The sequence below is a fragment of the Pseudopodoces humilis genome, chromosome 1, assembly GCF_049639895.1.
Source record: "Pseudopodoces humilis isolate 2021_Gansu_Grassland_sample_001 chromosome 1, ASM4963989v1, whole genome shotgun sequence".
In the NCBI taxonomy this organism is placed as follows: Eukaryota; Metazoa; Chordata; class Aves; order Passeriformes; family Paridae; genus Pseudopodoces; species Pseudopodoces humilis.
Genome location: NC_142200.1, coordinates 100,650,012 through 100,668,229, shown reverse-complemented (window position 1 = coordinate 100,668,229; position 18,218 = coordinate 100,650,012). Strand labels below are relative to the sequence as shown.

Below are 18,218 nucleotides of genomic sequence, written 5' to 3'. Positions count from 1 at the left end.
GAATTGAGCAAGCCCAGAAAGTGTTTGTTTGCAGTTACACACATTCCTGAGCTAAAAATTCTGGCCTGTGTTTCATAAATACCCCTTGGATCTCTTAGGATAAAAGATTCTAGGTAAATAGAAGTATTTCTATAATTGCTCTGTAGCAAAGCAAAAGTTGTTATCTTCTAATCCTAAACAAGGGAATGTACTTAGAAAGATCCAAACAATTTCTTTTAAATTTCTTTTCTTCTTTGTTCTGTCATTATGACTAGAGGAAGAAAAACTGCAGAATATTTTTTTAAGATGGTATTTGGAAACTGTATACATTTCCAGGGTTTTGAGTTTCTGGAACAGAGCTATGTATTGTCGGAGGCTTTTGAGGCTGAAAGAGGCTCGGGTGACAGGATCCAAAGTAGAAGAGCAAAATATGTGTATTCTAGCATTTCATTAATAGGTCTGTTCCCTTGATCTTCTTCCTTTGAAACTGTCTGCTATGCTGTGGGATCCAAATTCTGCTGAATACCTCTGTGAATAGGAATGTAGCATCTCTTTGAGAGTTCCCAGGTTGTCCAAGGCAATAACAAATACCCGGTGCTCTTACAGTTAGCAAAGGGGCATTCTTCAAACATTTACACACTGCCTTTGCTTTAAGCATGCAAGGAATCCCACTGCAGCTGAGCTGGAGCCGAAATGTTTGCAGGACATTTAACCACTGGAGGCATGGCCCTCTGTCACTAATGAGTTTCTTCCTGCCAAAGGGGTTGAGACATAGGCCCATGCATTCCCATTTCAAAGCATCCAGCAATGCCTTTAGCTCTCCTATGTTTGCTTTTTCATAAATACCACGTAAATACCACGTACTGCAACAGTACTTTGCATCCTATGTCCCATTTGACAGCTGTGTCAAGTTTTACTTAGAATTTTTTAAAACCCTTTAACTCTTACTACAGTGCTTACATGGCTTCAGAGGGCAAGCAGGGGAAATCTGTAGATTCCATATCTATCAAGTACCCTTAAATAGAACTGCATCCCTGCATCCCTGTGTTTCAGAATTTATTTTAGTGGCAGATTGATGGAGTGATAAAAAATATCATGAAAGGCTTTTTTAGTACTTGCTTATGTCCTGGATGCTTTCCTTTGCTGCTGATACTACTGGAGCAGGGACAAGGGGGAGAGACTTGCTCTTCAAATGGCCAGAAGGCTTTTACAGTCCTGAGACATGCTGAGCTTGATTTACTTGAATTCTGCACAGGTTAAAATAGGGATTAATGGTATAGGCTTTGAAGGAGAGAAGAAACAGATGTATCCTTGGACATGAAGCCAGTACTGAATAAAGCTGTCCTGGCCTGTTTTTCTCACTGAGTAATTGCCAACCCTGTTTTAGCATAGTAGTTTATTCAAACACAGGACATCATAGTGGACATCAGACTAGTATAAAGCAGGGTGACTTGACAGCAGGAAGTGGATGATCAAAGCAAAGATTTTGAGGAATGGTGGAACTTGATGTCAAATGTCAGAGAATTTCCCTTCACTCTCTAGCAGTTTCCAAGAAAAGAACTTGGGCTAGTTGTCCATCCCAGACCACTGTCCAGTACAACAATCCTTAATGTTTTAAACAAGATTTTGGATTTTAAAAAGGAAGCTGAGTTCAAACGTGAATTCTCTTGTGGAGTTGTTCCACCATTTCTGATATCTGTATGGTTTATAGGATTGTGCTTTTCTTGTTCTGTTGACCTGTGGAGCCTTTGAAACAATTTTTCCATTTTAAGATGTTTTACAGTAAATGAGGACACTGCTGAGTGGACTAGAGGCTATTAATGTGCAGTTCTTCAGCTGGTTGAATGTGATTCCTGCTTATTTGTTGGTGCTGGCTAGTGCAGTCTTCTGACCCCTAGATGCTTCTCATAGCTGCCATAAATGGTTTTGTGAAGCAGCTCCTTCAAGTTATTGATAATCCCAGAAGCCAGTTTCAGTTTTCCTCTTGGCAGTCATATTCAGATGGGCAGAAAAAACTGCTGTTGTTTCTGTGCTCTTTACCATTTAGCATTGACTGGTTGGAGCTCCAGGAAATCATTTCTAAGATGATCATGATGTCTCTTTAGCTTAAAGCCTCTTGAATGAAAATCTCCACCTTCCACCCACTAAAAAAAATATCTCCAGGAGGGCTCTTGTGCTGCTTGTTCGTTCACTTCACGTCTCTGCTCATTCTTGAATGAGCATTAGTCGCCCAGAGGAGCTGAGCAAATTGCCACTGTCTAGTTTGCAGAATTCAGTAACTGCCTCAAAGAACCAAAAGTGCTGATTCAGAGAGAATGGCCTGTTTGGCACCTAAGAACTTACCTGAATTTGGAGGAGACCCTGCATTTTGCCTGTACAGATTTGGCAACCCACAGGTCCATTCAGTTAATGGTGATAATTGCTCAGGGTGCAGTTACTGTGGATTTTAGCAGCACCAAAGCATCTGTGCTAAAGCTGTATTCACTGAAAACTGAGCTTTAGTCATAAAATTAAATTCCCTTTCAATAAGACAGAAATGGAACCTGTCATGGAAATATTATCTGGTTATTTACTAACACTGTCCTGCCTGTAAATTTTTAAAAAGCAGTTAAAAGTGCAAAAATGCAGCTGTTTCTTAGGGCTTTTCTGGAGAAGCTTTGAATAACTTAATCTCACACTGATTTGATAAAAGCAAATCAGTGCATGGGTGTGACTTTTGGGATTAGGCCTTTGTAAATCAGCCATCTCTAGTATATTCATGACTATTTACTTAAAGGAAAAACAAACATCTGTGACATATTCTTTATCTCTGTGGCAATTTTTTTTTCTTAGAGCTTTTGGTAAAGATGTAACTAATATGGGTCCAGAAGCCAGTGAAAAGCCTAAAGTGAAACCTGAATCTCTGTTTTGTTTTTCAGATGAGTGTTAAGCAGTTTTTGTATGCTTCTGCTTTGTGTCTGTTCCAAAAGCCTCCTTTTTTTTCCTTTAAGCAGTCAAACCACAAAAACACATTGCTTATTTCAGTCATAGCATTTATATGTAACTGAAGAGATGCTTTTTGTGGTGAGCATGGTGGTCAAATCTGCTGGACAAGGTGTGTAGTGCAGTGGTGTGTTCTGCCTGTTAACATATGAACTTATGGGCACCCAAAAGCCAGAACAAGGAGTGCATGGAGCATTCAGGCTCCAGGGGTGTGTCTGGAGGCATGATGCCCCTTGATAAGTGGTGGGAGGCAATCACATTCAGACATCAATGACTGAAAAGGCTTTTTTGTAGGATGGTAGTAGAAGAATTCTATCGATGACTTGTGCAATCCCAGCACATGACGTCGAGACAGCTGCAGGGTTTTTGTTATTCTTCTGTGTCCTGATTCCAGTCTCCAGTACATGCCAGTTATGTCGGGTCACTGGAAGTGTTCCTGAATGTACATGAACTCCGTGTGACAAAAATTACTCTTCTCAGAGGTCACAGGTGATTCCTTTGCTTTGGCACAGGAGGCCCACCTGATGTCACTTGTAGTGTCCTCCAAAATGTCAGATAAACACCCCTTGGAGAAGGCTTCACTGGTTTTGCCAGTTTTGGGGCTGTAGGATTTCCATGCTTTCCCTTGTGTCCCTAGGCTCTTTGGAGATAAGTCCTTGTTTCTCTAGAATACATTCCTATAAACTGTCTAAAAAGGACAGTGGTCTGTGGTTATCAAGAGCTTTCAGTTCATGCTGTGGCTGATCAGTTAATTACAAGGACACCAACTCTTGAACTTGCTCTAGACATTTCTAACACTGATGATATCTGCTAAGTTCATCACAAACAAAATAATTAGTGTTAAGTGAATAAGGATGAATTTATTGCTGCAGGAATATGTGTGAGGTGTTGGTACCCTCTAGTTGCAAAGCTCTCCTTCCTTACAGACCAACATGAGGTTGGTTATTCACAGTTGTATCAGCAAATCCATTTCATGGATCCACCTCAGAATTTATCAGAATGAGAAAATTGTTTACCTGAGTTGGAAATACTCTTCTGATGGTAACAGTATGAAAGAAAGATGGCATTCACTCACAAATAAGAGGTTTCCAAACCAGAGCAGCAGAGGAATGCAGGTCAAGATCAGCGTGTCATTGTGTTGTGACATCATGTTGTGGTGGAAAAAATGGAGTTCCAACACTCAATGATAGGTGCTTGGGCATGGAGCAGAGGAGCAGTAGTTGGTGATAGAGAAGGAATAGTCTCAATTCACCTTACATGATACTAAGATGTCATCAGTGGCTTGTTTTTAACGCTGCTTGTTTTTAACATGTGATTCAGTCCTTAGCCAAGTTAAACTACGTTTGCAGTCAGTAGGGATAGTGATTATCGTGTTTGATCTTACTCCAAAGCAGCAAAAGTAAGCCTTTCCCTCCATCTCTCTTTTGTCCATGATGACTTATTTTGATCACTATTTGACTCTCTGGGAAGTGTATTTTTCATGGAATCAGAGGATATTCTGAGTTGGAAGCAGCCATAAAGATCGTCAAGTTCAACTCTTCAGTGAATGGCCCATACATGGATCAAATCCATGACCTTGGTATTAGTAGCACCATTCTCTAACCAACTGAGCAAATCTCAGGGGTTTTAAGAAAGGCTGTTTGTAAGAGTGGAAAGGAGTGTACCCAAAATCATGTCAGGTGAGGGTGGGCAGATTTTGAAACCATTAGGTGTGACTCGATCAGATGTACTGATGATAACCTCTGTGTATCAGTAATAAAACACTGACCAGTAGAGCGTGGACTGTGTGGTTTTATCACTGACTAAAGCAAAATACAATACTCTTGCATTTTTCTACTAATTCCAACAATGACCTGGAAAAAGATGTCTTAAGAGGAAGCCTGTGAGGGAAGAAATCATGTTAGGGAACTTATTCTGAACCACAGAACTATAAGGAACTAGTCACATTTACTTCCTTTCTTGATTAATGCACTGTTTTGTCCATTAAGATACCTGTTCCTTCCTCTCCTGGCCTCTGTAGTTGTCTTCCTCTATATGTGCTTTTTGCTCTTGGGACCATCAGCTAAAGTATCATAGATAAAGATATTTTTGTCTTGATTAAATGCACTATTAAACTTCCAGACATCTTGCAGTGAAAGTGTTTTCTGTAATTACTTGCCTTGAAGGCTTACTGAGGAGTGAATAATATAGGGAAACACTTGGAAATGCAATTGTATGGCAAAAGAATTCTTTCTTTTGATAATCTTAATCTTTTAAGGTATTGTCACATTAGCACATGTGCAGGTCTGTGATAGATACAATGGACAGTCTTTCAGCACTGTTTTAACAAGATACAGATCTCAGCTCTAATGCATCAATGTGTTTTCTCCTTGCCAACAAGATAAATACAAGCAATTTTTGTTCTGAAGCTACTGAGTGAATAGTGCTGTCTAACCGTAAATTGCTTTAAGGGGGAATCAATACGGTGCATCCACTTTTAACAGCCCATTTGCCAATGTTTTTTTAAATCTATGTATAAAGTTTGGGCATGGATGATCATTGTTCATTTTAGTTCACAATATATTGTGTATAACTAATGGTACAACTCAAGGGCACAGTGAGAAGGTCATGAGGTTTCAAAAGAAAATGGCAACTGAGCACAACAAAGGAAAGTTTATTGTTCCACGGTGTTTTGTAATTAGTCTTAATAAAGATTTGCTCTATATAACATAGCCATTCTTTTATTGAGTTGTTACATAGTGGCTTTCACCTCTGAGGATTCCTAGAGCACCTTCTTTCGTAAGTGAAGTTTAGAGGAAAATGAGTTATTTGTTCATGCTGCTTCCTCCTTGGCAACTGCGGATTTTTCCCGCTCTTCCCTTTCCGTGTACCACGTTATTACATGCATTTCCCTGGCAAATACAACATATCAAAAGCTTTCTCAGACTTGATTTTTCTATCTTTATTTTATAACTAGCTGCATCCAACGATTGCTCCCAGAAAGTACCCCAAGAGTATTATAATTTCATCTCTATAAATTTTGTGGTCACATACAAGTCTCACTGGACCAAGCTATTATGGTTTTCGTTTTGTAGAACTCGCCATTTACTTTGATATGAAAATTGGAAAGCAAAAATTTTTACTTAAAACTTGATTGCCTGTATAGCAAAATGATTTATTTCTAGCTGCAGGGCTGAAAGGGAATGCTCTGGAGGCATTTTTCTGCAGGGTGGACAGCACTTGGCTGTTCTCAATTTACACATGCTTGAATTTTGTGTTTCCAAAAATATAGTTTCCATCTATGTTCACTGAAGTTTTTCTAATATCTGGGGGGTTTTGGAATCTACTGAAAAGGCATCTGATTTGTGGGGTTTTTTCCTGTTCTATTTTTTTATGAGGTCTCTTGTTTTCTCAGAAAAAAAAAATCTGCAATGGGATTTGTGTTTGTGTCCCGAAGCAGATGGATGCAGTAAGATAGGAGCAGCTTTCCCAAGGAGCTGGTGCCGAGTTGTTTTGAGCATATCCCCATGTCTCACGCTCAGTCAAGAAGGGTCACAGATCTCTAGAGGGGTGCATGTTTGCACCTCAGCCTCTCGTAAAGTGTGAGGGTATATTCCACAGTGGTCAGCACAAATAAAGGGGTGAAGGCCTTATACCTTTCCTCCTTTCTGCTTGATCCTTGCCTTTGCTTGTGGCTGTGTTTGTGAGAACTGTGCTTCAGAACAGATGTGATGGTCTTGGCCAATCTCACCAGTGCCTTAGAAACAAGCAGACTTTTGCCTACAACATCTGTGTTGTGCATGTGTTCTGTTTTATTCCACCTTTTCCTTCAAATGTTTCTATTATGAACCTGGTGATGAAAGCTCCCTTTTTTTTGAGCCCGTTATAAGAGCTGGGTACCTTTCATAGAATATGCTAGGGCAGTAAATCACTTTGTGCTTTATAATTGTAACCCCAAATTAGAGGGCCAAGGTAATGTGCAAGGCTGGTTACCCCAGTCCAAAGGTGTGTAGGAGAAATATGAATGATAACTTTTTTATTTTAAGGAAGAGTCTATTGTAAGTAAGTTGTAAATAAGACTTGAATCTAAAGCAAGGCCACAACCTTCAAAATGTGTATTAAAATGCAGATAACACAGAACGATTATTTTGTCCACAAAGAGGGTTTCAGTCAGTATGCACATAGCTGTTAAGATATGATATTGTCAGTCTTTAACTTTGAAAGCTTGTACCCAAAGCTGACTGGTGTGAAAGTTGAGTTTAAAAGGGGTGCCTGTGAAGAAATACTTTGTTGGAAGGAGGAGTATGGCTGCCTCAGTCAGGCAAGGATTCCAGTGGGTTCAATAGCAGTCTTTAGGGAAGACCTGGTAGCATTTAGAATATTACGTTGCAGAGTTGCTGACAGATTGTTACATTTTTCATTTTCCATAATGTTTAATCTGAAGCGATATCAAAAGAATTATCTAGAGAGACTTTTTCTAAAATACATTGGCCTCTGTTTGTGACTTTCTCACAATGTTGCTAATTCTCCATGGTTACCAACAAAGTTCATGTCATGATTTGCAGTGGGATAGTCCTCTTGCTCCTTGTGGCCATGCTAGAACTGGTTTTTACAATGTACACTCCTTCGTCAGTGTTTAATCTTGGATTATATTTGGATATTTTCTCCATTCTGCTGTCAGTTCACTCTTATCCTACAGGTTTCTGCAAATGGTGATTGCTTGTCATGTGGTACTCCTATGGTCTTTCAAGTGGTTCCTCCTTCCTCTCAGTTTTGGAACAATGTATTGATAACCAAGTCTTGTGGGAACATTGTTATTAAACTGGACCCATATTCTCTTTTCAGAGGTTGAATGAAAAAAACAGATGGGGTTAATTTACACATTAAGAAAAAAAAGACTTAACAAGTAAGTGAACAGGAAATAACCACTGCCCTTATATTGCCTTTTGCTCATTTCTGATTATTTTCCCTTCATAATTACTCCCTTGTGATGTCAAGTGTGCTTGGAGTTATTTGGGTTTGGGGCTTTATTCCTCCCAGTCATGTCCTCTCTGTTAAAGTTCCTAACTTTTGAGTCACTATAGGTGAGGCTGCCTACATCATAGCACATGCCACTTTCCCTTGCAGATGGTTAGACAAGGCATTTTGAACAGTCCTTGTAAAAGATGAGGGAGGAAATCTGCAAGAGGAGGAAGGGCTATTATACAAAAACTCCTGAGATTGATTTCTATTCTTAAGCAGTTGCTGAAGCTGGGTCGTCAGATGTCACTGCAACACTGCTACCCATGGGGACCTGAACCTCATAATCAGCGCTGTCAGCTGGATTGCCAGAAAAGGAATTAAATAGGGGTTAAAAAAAAGAACTGATGCATAAACTATATCAAAGAGCAGGGAGAAATCATGAGTTGGAAAACTCTTTCCTCTAGTTACTGTCTTGATGGGTTTTTCTATAGCAGTGCTCTCTCCCTGTAATGGTTTTAACCTTTGGTCTATTGCTTGCTTTCTGCCAACATCTGCCTGTAGACATACTTGTGTTGGAAAACAGGGATTAACCAACCAGTGTAGGATTAACTCCATATTTCTTTAAGCATTTTCTGCTCAAGGAGAACCTCATAGTGCCTGAAAACATGTGAAATTCATACTAAAGCTCACTTGATAGCTTGAAGATTTTACTATTAAATTTAATTGGGGCTTAAATATTTTCAGATAATCTCTGACTTTTAAAGCCTAAAATTCCAGATGAGAGAAGTAGTTTTTATATTATCTCAAATGTCTTTGCAGTGATGGTTTGCAGGTGAGGAAGGCCACCATATTTCTTAAATACAGTGTCACCAAAGGAACTTTGGTGATCTAAGGTAAAATGATGAAACTCTTTAGGCCTACATTTCAGAAATACAAGGAAAAAAGAAGTGGAATTTTTATTACATTTTCTTGTAAATGGAGAAACATCTGGTGTAATGACACCAGATCCTTTCATAAAATAGGAGTGTCCCTGAACATTTACATGCACGAGCATATAAGTGCATTTTCACTTTCCAATAAAGCCAGACCTAGACCAAAACTTGGATCTAGCTCTTCAGTTTAGGCTCATCACAAATTCAGCTACCTAAAGTGACAGTAGGAGGTGAAAAGCTTAACTCTGGTTCATGTCCACTTCATGCATTCTCCAGCAGTGAGTCTGCACTTTGAGTTTGAAGACTACTGGGTTTGAGACTTGGAGGAGTTTCTCTCAAACCAAGTCTGCAATCTCTTCTCTGTTCTTCTGTGTATCTGCAGCAATCTACTTTTTAAAAACGTGTACTTCTACTTCCTTGAGTCTAATTACGCTCTTTTAAAGATCCCCCAAAGAAATGCCTGAGAGTGTTTGAGAAAAAGGGAAAAAACTCTGCTCGATGTTTGTGTTATACCTTAGCTTTGGAACCCAGCAGTAGCTGATTATTAAGAATGCTTTGATTAGTTAAATAGAATTGTTTGAGTTAAAATGAAGAGGGACGTGTGGATTACCTTATTGTACCGGCTGAAGTAGGAGGCTCTCAAGTCCCTACAGGAGAGTTTCTCTTCCTAAGTTATTTTTTCATGCTAATTAATTCTTTTAGAGCTCTTTAGACCAGGAACCACATTGGAATAGTGGAGTCAGAGGTCTGAAAACACTGAAATGTCCCTAATGGACAGGGAAGGTGAAGGAGTCATGGCACCTGCAAACTGTCCTGTGAATAATACACACCCAGCTCCAGCAGAGGTATGGTAAGGTGGCATGTCCTGGCAATGACAGGGAGGACTTTTGTCATGGCATCCTCCTTAGCTGCATACAAGCCCTCAGCCTCAGGCTCTCTTCAGGGAGGAGTTCCTGATCTTCTTAAGCCTTTTGGCAGACTGGAAGTTGTTTCCTGTGGGAGGCTTTTGTGAGGCATGACTGGAAGGACAAGGGTGAGGTGCAGTATTAAACAGTGGCCAAGTCTGATGGGCAGTTTGATCTATATCGTGTGGACGCCTCTCCCCAGCTTACTGTTTTTGGCTTATAATGGCTTCACAAAGAGGTAAATCCTGCTTCATTGTCCCTTGCCCATCCAGTTGCAAGATTTTTATTTAAAAAAAAAAAAAAAAGCTGAATTACGTAATTCAGTGCCAGTTGGCTTGGTGCCTGAGTACTGGCTGTTCTGCAGCTGTCATGAAGGTGGTGTGAAGGCACTGAATCAAAATAAATGTCACACTACCTGCCCCAGGTAACCCAACAGAAATGCTATCAGGTGCCTGAGGCTGACCTGAACCCCTCATATCCTCCTGGGGACTCTTTCCATGGGTGATCGATGAGCCACAGTTTCCAGTCCTGCTGTTCAAACCAAAGGAGGTGGAAGGGTTCAGCATGCCCCACCATGGCTCTAGGAGCAATGTCTCAAGAGACAGCATCAACAAGAGCTCATTTTTCCTTGTCAAACATCAGGCTTTGGCATCTCTTTTTTAATGTGTCAAGGATAGGTATGCTGTGGCTCTGGAATGAAAAAGAAGCTGCTGGAAGATTCTGCCTGGTTCCTGAGCTGCAAGCCAGTGAAATTTTGTGGCAAGTCGGTTCTTGAGTGAAGGTTAAAGCGAGACCTGGGTGGGGCTCGCCTCTGCCTTTAGAGGTTATCTGAGTTGTCTGTGAAGGACCAAAGTGATTTTTGGTTCTTTGATGTAAGAACCAGCCAGTTCTTGACGGTCTTGAGTCTTTCTGCAGAAAATAAATTCAGCACTGGCACTGTTAGAATAAATGAAGAAAATAAGCAGAGTTAGAATTTGTTTCAGAGGTTGTTACACCCTTTTGTGAAGTATCTGAATCTGGTAAAATAAACACCACCAGTGCCAGCAAGAAGGGGGGGAAAGAGGAGCTGTTTGCCCTTCTGCTTCCTGCTGGTGTCCTTGCCTCCTGCCCTGATGGGGTTTCCTCCAGCCATCGCTCCCTGCTGTAAATTTGCCTGTGCTGCATTGGTGGGAGCTGTGGTTTTCCTCCAGCACCAGTGTCCATGGTCATATAGCTGTCATCTCAGGTCAGCTCTCCTCATGGCTCTGTCCTGCACTTTGTCTGCAATAACCTGGACTTCAGAACAAGGGCAGAAAACTGTCTCTGCAGTAGGAATGATGAATACAGCTTGGGATCTTCATCTGTGAATTGGAGAAGAAGAAAAAGCAAGTCTTGCCTGAAGATGGATGATCAGAAATGAGCAAAACTATCAAGGTAAAGCTCCTTATGCTCATGTGATAGTCTGCTTCCCTTGTATGATACCTATAATTCTGGCTCAATAAATAAGCTATGGACACTGAACCTGCTGGGAATTAAAACCTAGGTGGCGTGCTCAGGATGGGAAGGAAATGTAAGCCAGGAGTTTCAGTGTTTGGTTCCATCAGCCTCTGCTAGCAGAGCTGGGGCCAGGACATGCAGGGGGAGGAAATGCTTGGTTGTCTGAGCTGTTTGCTTAATAAGGGCACGTCTGTGGGTCTCTGCCACAGAGCAGTGAAAGTCTGAAACAGTAACTGTCCACCTCCAGGCCTGTTTCCCTTTATTTTTTAGAGAACTGCTAAATACAAAAGGAAGTTAAAACCCATGGATAGGTATTAACATTGGCTCTCACTTGATGACGTATTATCCAACCTCAGTTCAGCCTAATGCTGTGAAAAGCAAAGATAAATGAAGAGGAAAATTAAAGAGATGAAGAGGAGAAAGAGTAGACCTGCAGTAATAATTACTTTCCCCCAGTTCATAAGCCAAGAAGGCTGTAGGGGTAGGGGCAGGGTAGATATCCATCTTGCTCGTAGGCAAGAGCCACTTCTCCTTTTAAGGCCTCTTTTGTATTTGAGGTGCTTTAATGAACAGTGGGAGTTTTCTACTGGAAAAGACAAAAAAAGAGCTAAGGTCACTTGTACAGTTGAAAAGTAATATATTTTTCTGCTATACTGAAGGAAAGTTCAGACCAAGCCTTCAGTGTTCTTTTAACTGATTGTTTCCATATGGACTGACTTTTTGTTCTCAAGTAATGTTAATGCAGCTGAAACCCAAGCAGATCTTGATTCCTGTACTTACTGCTGCAGAAAATGCACCTCTTCGTATGCACATTAGTTACATTTTACTCCAGCTTTATAGTGTTTTGGGGGGAATTTCTTTAACTGCTTAAGAGCAAGCTACTGAAACCACTACTGGGCTGTTGGAGGGAGTGAGCCCAGTACCAAACAGGAGTCTTTCCAGCATCCCAGAAAAAATCCTCTGCATATTGTTGATTGTTTGAAGTTTCCCTTTTTTCTGTATTTAGGATACTAATGAAATTTAAATTAAACTAGTTCTAGGAAATTAATGGAAATATTTACAGTGCTAAAATAATTTGTAGTGTTAACACAAAAATAAACATTCCCAAGAAAGGATTGGAAAGCAGGATTATATCATAAAAAGAAATAGCCAGCACATTCTTTTTGTCCCATCTTCCAACCTGTCACTTGTGTTTGTCTCTCCCAAATGCCATGGACTCTTTGCATGTTTATTTAAATTAAATAAAACATACAGCTCTATATCTTTTTTTTTAATATTGGGTCAGAGAGCATAACTGGCTCAATCTCTAAAGCAGAAATGAAAAATATAAATATTTTAACAAGTGAGCAGCTGCTGCATTTTCACTTCTTACTGCATATACTATTCTTGAAGGTATTGGGAAGAGAGATAGGGCTGGAGGGGAAGGAGGGCAGAGAGATGGTGTGTCAAGGGAGGCTGAGAAAATGCATTAAAATGACACATCTTGAGAGAATCTGTTTGAACAGTGGAGATTTACAAAGTTTTGTCCTACTCCATGGCAACTTGGGTACACAGATCAAACATGTCATAGAAGTAACATGGGGCAGGTGAGCCCTGAGCCAAAAATATTCAAGAGGGAGCAATGAGAGGGGGCGGGTGATGCTGAAGACTTCGGAGACGTCTGTGCGTTGTGCATGAGCAGCAGGCCAGGCTGAGGAGGGAGGAGGATTTTGTGCCCATCGTGGGCTGCCATTACCTACAGCTGGAGATTTTACTTCTCTTTTAGAAGAGCAGGTAGCTACTTAATCTTTCAGGGGTTTTTAGACAAAACCTTTATTTACAAGTCCTCTAACACTTGTTTAAGGAAAAATACATGTTGTTTTGTTTTGCTGTGCTTCAGGGATGAGGCTTGATTATCGCTTTCCTATGGTCTGCCATGTATGACCAGAACACTTTACTCTGTGTTGACTTGCTGCTTATTTTCCAACATGCTCTAATATTTGTGTTTCAGTTTTGGGGCATCTTTTGATTTAATTTTGCTTATGTGTCTTGACTTGTTTATGCCGTGATAGCACTGAACATCCCAACCACTCACATAGTCTTTTTTTATATAGAAAGGTAAAACCAAAGCACTGATGTAAATTTGGTGCTTTGAGAGCTTTTCATGCAACACCAGAAACCTTAGATAATTTCTGGTCAAGAGGGTCTCCCTTGAACGGAAATTACAGTGTGATACCATGCTGAGACACCACAGATTTCTCATGGCAGCTTAATGCATCCTTGGCTCAGCATAATTCTTAAGTCTTGTACCACTCAATATATGCCATTATCTTAGCCTCAGTGGGTCTATCTGAATTGACAGATTAATGACAAATTGTCTTGTTTTGTTCAGTTTCATAGTAGAGTATAGGAATTAAAAAAAAAAAAAAAGAGATGAGCTGACTTCTTAAATAGTCTTTATGGAAGCTAAATGTCCCCTGCAGCTAGAGAATGTGCATGCACTGAAATGGGAAAGCGTGCTTCTCCATGACATTGTTTGGCATAGTGCAGCTGAAACAAGGATTTGTTGCATGAAATTCTGCCTGTGAAAAACTGGGTTTCTGCTATCTGCAAGTGAAACAGTCAAGAGGTGAACTCCTGTTATGCTCATTCCTGGGGTGTGTTACCAGTGGTCCCAGGCATGACCAAGGTCCCCTTAGGAAAGCTGATGCTTAGGCTGATAATGAAGTATGGCCTGGAAGATCCTGTTCTAGGACAACCCATGGAAATGCCTATAAGGAAAGTAGGGATGAGGCATGCTTTATTCCAGTATGGTTCATAGTTCCTACAGCAAGTGAAAGAGCTGTGTTTCATTTCGGAGTCAATTCCCAGGGTGAATGTTGGAACTGTACTCCCCTCTCCATTCTTTTTCTTCTGGCCCATCACACATTGTACAGATTAACTTGGTTTGACCCCAGTAGCTGGGTGTGCCATGTTTGGTGGCTGCCTATAAAATATCTGAGCTCCAGTGGGCTGGAGTAGAAGCACATCATAAACAGGAGCATGGATTCTCTCTATACCATCCAGCAGGGAGGGATCATTATGGGAAAGCTACAGGACAGAAAGAGATGTCCTGCTCCTGTTACTTTAACCTCTGATGGTACTCCTGAAAAACAGGGGCTTTTAACATATTCTTCTGCTTATTTTCCTTATTGTGCTTGTGTCTGTTCTTTACCAAAACATGTTTGAAAATGATAGCTGATCATGAGCTCCTCTCAAAGCTTTACATTTGATACTATCAATACCTCATCCTAGCTAAATTCCAAGGGGAAAGATACATGAAGCACTATTACTGCTTTAAAATGTGAAGTAATTAATTACAAACTCACTATTTCTCTGTAGAAAAAACAGAGGAGGAGCAAGATGGGCACCATGAGGACATCATGATTATTTCACAAACCTCTTCAGCCCCTTCATCTGGGCAGTGCAGCCCTGTAAGAGGCTAGCACTGTAAGAGGAAATACTTGTCCACTTAGGGATGGTCAGTTCAAGTGGAATTTGTCTTTATTCGTTCATTTGGTTATGTGAGTGTCTTTTGTTTTTTCTTGAAAGCATTGTTTGTTCAAACAAACTATGAAAAAGAGCAAAAGATGGTTCCTCTGATAAAAACCTCTGATAAACCCAAGGGGTTTGGGTTGTGAGAGAAACAGCATTCTTGCAAATTCAGAGACTAAGGCAGTTTTTAGGCAGTGAGCAGTAAGCAGGTGGTGAATGTTAAATAAAGAGATCAAGGAAGGGAGCCTGTGGTTAAAGAAGAATGGGGTAAGGCTGGATCATTTCTGCCAGGTTCTGAAAGTGAGCTATCATTGTTTAGTCTATGATGTGTCCAAGAGGCTGGGTCATTCCTGTGTGACAGACCAGCTGCTCAACTCCCTCAAGTCGCAAAGTTAGCAATGTAAGTCCGGAATATTAAGGTTTTGTAAGAACAGGGCTTACAAAAACTTACTTATTTATATAAGTTTTTGTACTTTTTCACACACTTAAAATTCTTTTGGGCAGTGAATCAAGCAGAGTGTTTGCTTTCCAAACAGGTTTGCTTCCCATGAATGAGTGGCTTCATCTTTTTTTTACATTTATCCTTCACTTCTGAGCAGTTAATTTTTAGCTGATTGAACCTAAGAGTAGGCAAGAAAGCATCAAAAATCAATACAGCTTTAAAAATCAGGCACTTCCCTTACACCTATATGGTTCATTGGAAAAACTTTGTTTGGTTTTTTTTTTTTTCCCTAAGACCTTTCTCAATAGTTTATCTATCCAAGACAGGCCTTTATTGTTTTAATCTAAGATGGCATCTTGTGAGCTTTGGTTAGTTTTTCTGAGATTTGTTTACCTTGAGTAGTATAAATTGTAGGAACATTTCAAAAGAATGGATGATTCCATCCCATTTATTTAATACTTGACCAGGGAGGACACCTTACTTTGTCTGCTGCTTCCTGGTTTAGGGAATGAGTGGATTGAGGAGACAGCACACACAAGCTCATCTCTATGAGAAAATGCTCTAAGCTGGTCCCGGCTGCTGGTTCCACCACTGCCCATTGAAATTACAGCTAGGATGGGCTTATTCCTGGGGTTGAAAACTCCAGGGTGACTCAGGTTTGGGAGGAAAGTGAGAGGCGTGGAGCTGATTGACTCACTGGGGCGGCCAGTATTGGTGTAGTGGACAGAGATACCCATCAGCTGCTCTGTGGCCTGGTATGGCTGAGTGGGAACACTGCAGGGTGATGGAAGCAAATGTGCTCCATCCGTACTTGTGTCCCTCTCAGTCACAGAATGCTTGGGGCTAGAAAGGGATCTTAGAGATCATCTACTTCCAGCTGCCCTGCCATGGGCAGGGACACCTTCCACTTCCCTGAAGTCCCATTCAGCCTGGCCTTGAACTCTTCTGGGGATGGGGAATAGGAATTGTAGTTGTTGCTAAAAGCAGTTCACGAGACTGTGGATATAATGCATAGCTTTAAATTATGCTCTGTGATCTCCACGCTGCATTGCTGTCCTGCATTACAGTATGTTACCAGAGTCTTTTCTTCTTGCTCTTCCTTCAGTGAATGCAGAAAACTTTCACAGTTTTATTATCAGTATTTGCAGCAAAAGATGGCAAGCAAAGACACTTGCCTGTGTACTGTTGCCAAGTCTGTTTTCTGGAGCATGTTTTTTGAGGGTAAGCACTGCTGGTTAGTACTGGTCAAAGCCAAATTGAAGATTCCGTAGGCACTTGCAAACAAGACCATATTTTACTCAATTTTCAGTAACGTCAGCTGATGACAATTGACATTTTCTTCAAAGCTCAGTATCCTGGAAACAAGTGATTAAATTACAAAATTATTTTTTTTAAAAAAAACCCTCACAAACCCAAACAAGCCCACCCAAAATGCTGGGTTTAGTCTTCCTGCTTGTAGAGAATGTTATGAAATAAGACATCAGTTCTTCCTAGGGTTTGAAATGTAAATAAATACAGCTCTCTCCACATTTGTTATCATACATTTATTTTTATAAAACTACATTATGGAGACCTGTTTACTTTGAGACTTCTGAAAAAATCCAGGTGATTGTAGTAAACAGTTCAAACATGTAGGGGTTTTCCTCTGATTAGGCCTTACATATGTTAATAACATGTGTATTAATAACTCCAAAATGCTTCTTAATCCATATAATAGCTGCAGGTTCCTTCTTTATAGGTTTGAAATTTTCCCATTTGAATTTAGGTTTATTTACCTATACCTGGATTAGGATTGTGCACTGTGGAGCAGCCTTGAAGGCAAGATTTTTGTCATGCTTGGTGGTGGTATCAAGCAGGATGGTGAACCAAGCCCTGGCACAATCTCCAGAACTGGTTATTTCAACACCATAGGATGTGTTTAACACTTTTGTGTTGCCAGGCCCTCAGTTTCTCCCAGTTTGCTTGTGGTTTGGTGTTCCTGTTAGCTCTGAATATAAGCTCTGATTGCCTGTAATGCTCAGAAGGAGGTAAGCACACTGAAACTGAGATGGCTGGGAAAGGGGATTGTTACTGAGGGAATCCAACCTGGTGTTGGACTTCTTTCCCCCTATTTTTTGGCCGGCTCCAGCACCGCCTAGATGAGAGCAGGGCTTGGCAGCTGTTCAGGGCTAATGTGCCAGACTGTATTTTCCTTTCCCAAATTAAGCATGCTGGTACAGTGTCTGTGAGAGGTAGTGGTTCCTGGCTTCTAGCTTTTGCCGAGTTTGGAAATCACTGAAAGCCAGGAGCTACTCTTGTGCCAGTGAAAACTGGCTTTGTACCGCAGCATGCCAGCTTGGTTTGGAGCATCTGGGAAATGATGGAGAGCCCTCTGTGAAGACTCATTTTTAAGATTTTTTACTTTACCTGTGCTCAGACTTTTCCTTCTCTGTTCCCAGTAAGCTTTAATATAATTTCTATATTTGCTCACTTAATGGCAATATACTTTTTTCCTGTCCAGATTTTTGCCTCTGAAATGAGGGTTCAGACATGATGTTATCTGTCTCTCAGCCCACCACACTGGCTAGTCAATGAGTGAGAACCACAGCTTCTGTCAGGTCTGGCAGCAGGCTGGTTTGCTTTCTGCAGGATGCTGAAGAGATGCTTTATTCCCAGCTGTTTCCAAATGCAAGTCCTGGCTCTTTCCAATTCTTATGTGCTTATACTTTCTAGGATCTTAAAAACTTGTTGTCTCCAAAACTCCCTTTTTGCAGCTGAAATGCAAGCTTCAGAAGTATTCTCCAGACTGCTGGGGCTTCATCTAGGTGTTCCCCTCGTGCCCCTGTGCAGTGTTATTTGCAGGCTGTCAAGGAAGGTCCTTGCTGAACCTGGCACAGCAACTCAGTGGTGGTTGCAGCTGCTCCCAGGATTCCTGGGTGCTTACAGATAAACAGTGGTGTTGGTATCTTAATCCCAGTCATCAGCCCAAACCTTTAATTACTTTGACTAAGCTCTTCTCCCTTCACTTCTCCTATCCCTGTTAAACACCTGGCAAACAGAAGTTGCTTG

The 18,218-nt window shown here is 40.8% G+C and overlaps 1 protein-coding gene across 3 annotated transcripts in view; it reads left to right on the top strand.

Moving 5' to 3' along the window:
- EGFR (epidermal growth factor receptor) overlaps positions 1–18,218 on the top strand; it is a 159,053-nt gene that overhangs the window by 31,204 nt on the left and 109,631 nt on the right. Inside the window, exon 1 of one of the 3 annotated variants that reach the window (XM_088063017.1) lies at positions 11,132–11,152. The exons of the other annotated variants lie outside the window; for them this stretch is intronic. The gene's annotated coding sequence lies outside the window, so the exon portion shown is untranslated. Of the gene's footprint in view, positions 1–11,131; positions 11,153–18,218 lie in introns of those variants that run through there. 3 annotated transcript variants of the gene reach the window in all.